The sequence below is a fragment of the Pteropus alecto genome, unplaced genomic scaffold (genome assembly GCF_000325575.1).
Source record: "Pteropus alecto unplaced genomic scaffold, ASM32557v1 scaffold57, whole genome shotgun sequence".
In the NCBI taxonomy this organism is placed as follows: domain Eukaryota; kingdom Metazoa; phylum Chordata; class Mammalia; order Chiroptera; family Pteropodidae; genus Pteropus; species Pteropus alecto.
Genome location: NW_006442508.1, coordinates 11,888,288 through 11,897,521, shown reverse-complemented (window position 1 = coordinate 11,897,521; position 9,234 = coordinate 11,888,288). Strand labels below are relative to the sequence as shown.

Genomic DNA, 9,234 nt, shown 5'->3' with positions numbered 1-9,234 from the left:
AAAAAAAAAAAAAAAACAGGGAGAAAGAGATTCCTGGTCTCACTGATACTATGTGCCTCGTCGCCTGGGGCCCAAAAGAATGAGCAGAATCCACAAACTTTTCAATCTCTTTATAAAAGATGATGTTCACCAATATGTTGTGAGAAAGGCCCTAAACAAAGAAGGCAAGAAATTTAGGACCAAAGCATCCAAGATTCAGTGGCTTGTTACTCCATGTGTCCTGCAACACAAATGTCTGCATATTGTGGTGAAGAAACAGCATACTAAGAAAAAGAAGGATGAGACCGCAGAATATGCTAAACTTTTGGCCAAGAGAATGAAAGAAGCCAAGGAAAAATGCCAGGAACAGATTGCCAAGAGACATAGACTTTCTTCTCTTGAGAGTTTCTACCTCTATTCTGAGTCCAGTCAAAACTGAGATTTTGTAAGAATAACAAAAAAATATAATCATACATCAAAAAAAAAAGGAAAAAATAAAAAAGAATAAAAGAAAAAAAAGGAAAACCAAACTCATAGATACAGAGAACAGATTGGTGGTTGTCAGATGTGGCGGGAACAGGAGAAATGGGTGAAGATAGTCAAAAGGTACAAAATATCAGTTATAAAATAAGTCCTGGAGAACAAATGTACAGCATAGTGGTGAAAATTGCTAAGAGAGTAGATCTTAAAAGTTCTCATCACAACGAGGATGTAACTATGTGCATGTTAATTAGACTTATTGTGATTATTTGCAGTATATATTGAATCATTATGTCATATACCTGAAACTAACATAATATTATACATCAATTATATCTCAATAAAAAAAGAAACCCTAATGTGTGTTAACCTTAATTTAGTTAAGCACTAAATTAAGGACTAGGTCTAAACACAAAAATAGTTTATTCAACTTCCCCAACAAACACACAAAAAATATTGTAGATTCAGTTCGGGGATCAATTTTAAATAGCCCATTTTGTTTAATTGGCTCAGATTCACTTTTGCTTTAAAACAGTCTGGATTCAGCCTAATGATTAACTGTAATTATTAATAATTATACATTGTATTTATTATTATAATTCAATAATATTTTATTAAGTTTAGTTGGATATATAGATATCTGACTTTGAATATATTATTTAACTTCTTCATGTCATAGATCCTTTATAGAATAACCATGATCCCTCAGGCTTTCCTGCCTGACCTAGTAGCTTTTCTGACCCTTGCATTCTGCTTGACTCCCTGTACACCATCCTTATCACATGATGACCCCATGTGCTGATTCTGTGTAGAAATAAAAACCATGAACATATTTTTTTTCTATACATTTGGAAGCAATATCCTGTGTACATAGTTGTCCTCTCATCCTTCCCTTAAGGCTCAGAGAAATAAATGTTTCCTTCTCTGTCTAAATATAACCTCTCTATTTCATTCATCTATATCTATTCTGTTTCTATAGGGCATTACTAGTGTCTGTTTTTAATGACTTTCTTCTTTAACCTAGAATCTGAAATTTCTATCTAGTTCTTTCCCTTCATTGCCTTTGAACAATTATAATATTATATAGTAATAGTTTGATGAAACCTCAAAGTAAAAAAAAAAGAGAGAGAGAGAAATAAAAAAAATATTATTCACTCTTACCAAGATATAAAAATAGATTAAGTTATATCAGAGACATTTTCAACAATATCTGAATTAAAATAAAATTTTTTAAAAAGTTAGGATCAGAGGGATAGCTTACAAAAAGAAAATTTACAACTCCATTATCCCATCCTCAGAGTAATTTAGTTGAAATTAGTAGTAAAAACACTGGACTAGAAGTTAGAGAATTGCCATTTTATTACACTTAATCATATTTTTATCTTAAACAAGTCACTGAACTTCGATGGACCTCAGTATTCACATCTGTAAAATGAACAGTTGCTCTAGAGTTCTGTTTTTAACTGCTCACCACAATTCATTCATAAATGGTGAGCAAGGATAGTTTCACTGGTATACACCTGTGCAGTCTCACAGAGCCCCCATGCTCAAAAGGGCCCCACCCATGGGTTAATGATCTGCTATTGCCATCTTGAAACTTTTAATAATTTTTTGACCAAGGAGACTCAATAATTTCATTTTGCTTTGGCCCCTGCAAAGTATATAGCTGGTCCTGGTAATGAGATCAGTTTGATGGGTTGAGACCAGCATTTTTAATGAACTATTTGAGAAGAGAAAATGTCAAGGCGTGAATATTTTTACAAAACTCTTCTTCCACTTTTAGTTACATGCATGCATAGTTTTGTGTTTGAAAAAGGTGGGGGTGTGTCTTTGTGTGTATATTTTGTTGCAAAATAAAATTATTTTTTATGAGTTGTGATCAGTTATTAGACAATTCCTAAGGTCCCTATGAGTTCTAACATTCTAGGATTCTATGTCTCTTGTTATTAACCATGATAGCATAATTAAAGAGGACTTTTCTTCAGTAGAAAAAAAAAATTCAGTGGGAAAAATCTAATGATTCCAACAAAAAAAAAAATTCAAATTCAAAGCTAGTGCCATTTTCTTTAGAAATGCTCTTATGTACAAAGAAAGAAAAATAGTAACTTAAAAATAAACATTCTAAATATGGAACAATAATATAAGCATACTTTATAAAAAAAAAAATCAAGGTCAGTACCACATAGTATCTAACACAAATACAGGAAAGGTAGAATTACTCTTTGTTTGCAACATATGGAGCATGTATACACCAAAGATTATAACATGCTAAATTGGTCTCTCATTATATGATATACCCTCCACCATCACCATCATACACATTAACAGAATTATTTTGATCCTTCAAATATTTAGAACTTCTACTAGGTCTTCTTTTTTTTTTTATAACATTCAATTTGATTGTACAAAACATTCTGATATCTATTTATTGAACATGCACATTGAACCTCAAATAAGATACACTTAACATTTCTGGTCAAGATGGAGTAGGTAAACACTGTGCTTGCCTCCTCTCACGACCACATCAAAATTACAACAAAACTACAGAAAAAAAAAAAAAAAAAACCATCTTTGGGAATTACCAAAAGTGTAGCTGAACAGAAGTCCTACAACTAAGGACATAGAAAAGAAGCCACCTCGAGAATGGTAGGAAGAGCTGGATGCAAATCAGTCTGGTCCCACAACCGTGTGTGGTGGTTGAAAATCAGGTTGGCTAGCTCAACTGCGGAGGTCTCCCCAGAAGAATGAGGAATCCCAATCTCACAACGGGCTCCCCAGCCCAGGGTTTCAGTGTTGAGAAGAGAAGTTCCCACAACTTCTGGCTATGAAAACCAGTGGAGATTGTGGCTGAGTGAGATAAGGGCAGCTGTAATTCCTCTTAAAGAGCCCACATGTGAACTTACTGACAGACTCACTCACTCTGAGATCCAGAGCTGGAGCAGTAGCTCAAAATCTCCAGGGACATTTGGGGAAAAACTGAGTTGTCTGGCTTCAGGGTAAGGACAGCGGGGTAGCTTTCTCCCAGACAAAAGTACTGGCAGAATCTATTGTTTCTTTTTTGAGCCCTCCTCACTCCCAGTGGTCAGACACAGGCAGCTGCTATATCTGTGTCTCCCAATCATGCTAACACAGTTCATTCTGCCCAGGTGATTTCCTGAGGTCCTGCCTCGCCCAACTTGTGGGCCCACCCAATTCATTTCCTGTGGCTTTTCCATACAAGCTGCCTGTCTTGGCTCATACTACAAACTTTCTTAAAATCTCTCAAAAGTTCACAAAACTCAAAGAAGCATTATCTGGCCTCAGTATGCCCCATTTCTTTCTCTGAACATCCCCAAACTCAGCACTAGAAGAAGCCAGTCTCAGTTCCTGGCTTGGTCTCTCTAGGTACCTCTAAGCCCAGTACAGGCAGCAGCCATCTGTGAATTACTAGGTGGCTCATGCCAAGTGGCCCTAGAAAGGGAACAGACTGCAGCTGAACTTGGCCTGCAGCAGGGCTTCTCCCAGGAGGCGTAGGTCTGGCATGCCTAATGGCCAGCTTCAGACCAAACCTGAGTACCACCTGGGGCTGCACTGAGAACAACACACCCAGAGGGCAGACTAGGCAGACACCAGAGCCCTGCTAAAGCAAATCCTGCTCCATAGGGTCAGCCTCTTACTGTCCAGTCTTCACAACCCAAGGGTCAATCCTTCCCATTGATATGCAAACAGCAACCAAGACTCAACTATAACAGGAGGGCACAAACAACCCATTCAAGAGACAACCCTAGAGCACTAGGCTCAGGTGACCAAGTAAAGTGCACTCCTGGGCCCCATAGGACACCTACTACATAAAGCCACTCTACTAAGACTGGAAGACATAGAAGCAAACACAAGGAGGCAGCCAAAATGGGGAGACAAATAAACACATCCCACATGAAAGATCAGAACAAAGCTCCAGGAAAGTAACTGAATAAAATGTAGACAAGCAATCTATCACATGAAGAGTTCAAAACACTCATTATAACGATGCTCGAGATGAACTCAAAGAGGCACACACCAAGACACATCATAATTAAAATGCTAAAGGTTAAAGACAAACAGAGAATCTAAAAACAGCAAGAGAAAATCAGTTAGTTACCTACAAGGGAGCTCCAATAAGACTGTCAGTTGATTTCTCAATAGAAGAGATTCCCAGACAAGAAAAATCTAAAGGAGTTCACCAACACTAAACCAGTATTATAACAAACATTAGAGGAACTTCTTTAGGAAGAAGAAGAAAAAAGATAAAAAATATGAATAATCTAGTAGCTACCTATCAACAAATACTTTAAAAGTAAATGGATTAAATGCTCCAATCAAAAGATAGGGTGGCTGAATGGATAAGAAAAAAATATCTTACCATATACTGCCTCAAAAGACTCACTTGAGATCAAAAGATACATACAGACTGAAATTAAAGGGAAGAAAAAAAATTTCATGAAAATGGAAACAAAAAAAAAAAAGTTAAGGTAGCAATACTGATACTGGACAAAGTAGACTTTGAAAGAAAGGCTATAACAAGAGAAACAGAAGGACCCAGTTATCTCTCTTCTGAGTATATAATCAAACAAACCCAAAATACTACTTCAAAGGGACATGTGAATCCATATGTTCATTGCAGCATAATTTATAATAACCAAGATATGGAGACAACCTGGATATCCATTAATGGATGAATGAACAAAGAAGAGGTGGTACATATACACAATAGAATATTACTCAGCAATACAAAAGAATGAAATCTTGCCATTTGTAAGAGTATGGATGAAACTAGAGGGTATTGTACTAAGGAGATAAGTCAGAAAAAGAAAGACAAAAGCCATATGATTTGACTTACATGTGGAACCTAAAGAACAAAATGAATGAATAAACAGAAGAAAATTATAGATACAGAGAACATTTTGATGGTTGCCAGATGGGAGGAAGATTGAGAGGGTGGGTTAAAAAGGGGAAAGAATAAGAAATACAAATTGGCAGTTACAAAATAGTCATGGGGATGTAAAATATAGCATAAGGAATATAGTCAATAATATTTTAATAACTATGTATGGTATCAGATGGGTACTAGATTTATTGGGGTGGTGACTTTGTAAGTTATATAAATGTTTAACACCATGGTATACACCTGAAACTAATATAATATTGCATGCCAACTATATTTGAAAATGAAAAATTATTTTTTAAAAAGATGCAGTATTCATGAATAGTAAGCACTTTCCGGAGATGGGTGTGTTGACATAAAACTGTCAAATGTATCCAGGCCATAGAAATTTTTTCATCTTCAGAAAGCAGTGGCATTCTTTTTCTCTTAAAGAAACTAATTTTTATAACCTACATTTACAAAATGTGACTTTTCCAGAGATTAAAAGCTTTTTCTAGCCAAGCAGAAATAGTATGGAGTTAAAATATTTTCCTGACACACTTTAGACTTACCAGAGTTCAACGGGTAAGAAAGCTCATTTAGCAGTAATACTTATCAGAGTTCAACAGGTAAGAAAGCCCATTCAGCAGTAATACCCATCAAAGATAAAATTATGACCCCAAGGTGAACTGAAAGCCAGGGAAACTTCTGCTTATAATTATAGCTCCAAAACCATTTCAATTTAAGTCCATTATAGAAACTTCATATAGGTGAATTATTTGCCAAAATGCTACCATTACATGTGCTATCCTGTGTATTTTGGGCACTCATCACAAGCACCTTGCAGATAAAATACATTTGAATATACAGGGATTCTCAAGAAACATGGCGGAATGAGAGACGTCCTCAGATTGCTCCCCTTGAAACAACAATAAGCTGAACATCTAAAACACAACAAAAAATGCCCAAACTGCACACCAGCACATCTGACTGTGGGATCTGCACATAAGCGCTACCACGGGTCTGAACCCCAGGTGTCGGGCGGTGGACTGGGAGAAATAAAGAAGCTGCTTTTCGCAGCTGCTGGAGCTCCTTACAGGAGGAGGGGAAGAGATGCAGTGACTTCCCTGATCAGCCTGCCTGGAAGTGCCGGAACTTCTAGCAGCTGGCAGCAAGGTCCAGTCATCAGGGCAGAAAGCAGAGAAGTGGGACGAGATAGTAGAGAAACAACAGTTGATTTTCACGGGCCCTGGTTCCAAAACAGAGGCTGAGCTGCAGCCCCCAACCCCCAACCCAGAGGGCCCCTCCCCACATACCCTCTGAGACTGAACACCGTGGAGCACCAGGGGAATCTGAGCAAATGCTACCAAAATTGTTGCTAATACTGACAGGGACCAAAACTGAGAGTAACAAGTGTGATTAAATATCTACAAGAAATTAAAAAAGACATTTAGTCTTTATATAAAGCAGGGATCCAAGAAGCTTGGTTGCCACCTACTGGAATCCAAAAGAAAAGTGTCTTCTTTTCAGCAGGCTAAAGAGAGACCTTTATATAATAAATCTTCTTTCTGAAAAAAACAACAGAATACACTTCCATTAATGCCCAGGCAGAGAAATAGTCCATTAAACATCATGAACAACCAAGGTGATAAGGCATCTCAGAAAAAAAGAGAAAAATCTCCAGAAAAGAAGCATACAGAAATAGAAATATGCGACCTAAATGACAGAGAATTCAGGATGGTACTTCTAAAAATCTCAATGAGATCTAAAACAACTCAAATCGACAATTTCAGAAATTGAAAAAACAACTAGATAAGCAGAGCAAGGACATCGAAAACCTCAAAGGGAACCAAATAGAACTTCTGGAGACGAAGAACACACTGCAAGAGCTGAAAAATAAAATAGCAAGCTTGGAAAATAGAGTCAACCAAATGAAGGAATGGATCGGTAATATTGAAGACAGAAATCTAGAAATAAATCAGAAGGAAGAAGAGAGAAATCACACACAATGAAAAATAATGAAAGAGAAATACAAGAACTAGCTGATACCGTCAGGAGAGAAAACATAAGAATAATGGGCATTACCGAAGGCAAGGAAAAGGAGCAGGGACTAGAAAGCATTTTCAGACAGATAGTGGATAAGAATTTCCCAGATCTAAGGAATGAGCTGGAGCTTGGAATTCAAAAAGTCAAGAGAACACCCAATTATCTCAACCCAAAAGGGCCTTCACCAAGACACATTGTATTAAAGTTATCAAAAATCAATGACAAAGACAGAATTCTCAGGGCAGCCAGGGAGAAGATCGAGAGATACGTAGAAATGAATGATAGTACAACATATCAAAACTTTTGGGACATAGCAAAAGAGGTCATAGGAGAAAAGTTCATATCATTACAGGCCTATCTCCAAAAAAAAGAACAAGCCCAAATAAACAACCTAGCATTGCATCTTAAAAAACAAGAAAAGGAAGAACAAATGAGGCCTAAAGTTAGCAGAAGGAAAGAAATTGTCAAAATTAGAGCAGAAATAAATGAAATTGAAAATAAAAAACACTAGAAAAAATAAATGCAACAAGGAGCTGGTTCTTTGAGAAGGTTAATAAAATTGACAAACCGGTGGCTAGACTCACTAAAGAAAAAAGAGAAAGGACACAAATCAACAAAATCAGGGATGAAAGAGGGAAAATTATGACTGAAATTGCAGAAATGCAAAGAATCAGGGAAGAAAATTATGAAAAGGTATATAATAACAAATTCAATAACATTGAAGAAATGCACCAGTACTGAGAAAAATACAATATTCCTAGATTGAATCAAGATCTAGAAAATCTAAATAGACCAATTAGCAGTGTGGAAATTGAAACAATCATCAAAAACCTGCCAAAAAGTAAAAGTCCAGGACCAGATGGCTTCACCAGTGAATTCTACCAAATATTCAAAGAAGATTTAATACCTATTCTCCTCAAACTCTTCCAAAAAAATCAAAGAGGAGACAATACTTCCCAACTCATTTTATGAGGCCAAGGTTACTCTGATACCAAAACCTGGTAAAGATAACACAAAAAACGAAAACAACAGACCAATATCCCTCATGAACACAGATGCAAAAATCCTAAATAAGATACCAGCGAAGCGAAAACAGCAACATATTAAAAATATTATACATCACGATCCAGTGGGCTTCATCCCAGGGGCACAGGAATGGTTCAACATATGCAAATCGATTAATGTGACTCACCACATAAACAAATTTAAAAAAAAGAATCATATGAGTATTTCAATCGATGCAGAAGAAGCACTCGACAAGATACAGCATCCATTTATGATCAAAACACTTAAAAAAATTGATATAGAAGGAAAATACCTTAACATATAAAGGCCATATATGACAAACCCTCAGGCAACATTATTCTTAATAGTGAAAAACTAAAAACCTTTCCTCTAAGATCAGAAACAAGGTGAGGCTGTCCACTATCACCACTGTTACTCAGTATAACACTGGAGGTCCTAGAGAGTGGAATCAGACAAAAGAAAGATATAAAAGGCATCTAAATAGAAAACAAAGAAGTCAAACTGTCACTATTTGCAGATGACATGATTCTCTATATAGAAAACCCTAAAGAATCACAAGAACACTACTAGAAACAAGAAGCAAATACAGTAAAGTCTCTGAATACAAAATCAACATTCATAAATCCACAGCATTCCTATACTCTAATAATGAAGTGTCAGAAAAAGAAGTGGAGAAAATAATTCTTTTTGCAATTGCAACAACAACAAAAAAATACCTAGAGATAAATCTAACAAAACATGTAAAGGACCTATATAATGAAAACTATAAGACCCTATTAAAAGAAATTGAAGAAGATACAAAGAAATCGAAAGATACTCTGTGT

At 36.2% G+C, this 9,234-nt stretch overlaps 1 pseudogene; it reads left to right on the top strand.

Annotated features, from left to right (window-relative positions):
- Positions 1 to 418, top strand: part of LOC112471510 — a 760-nt pseudogene extending 342 nt beyond the window's left edge.
- The last annotated feature ends 8,816 nt before the right edge of the window (positions 419 to 9,234 follow it).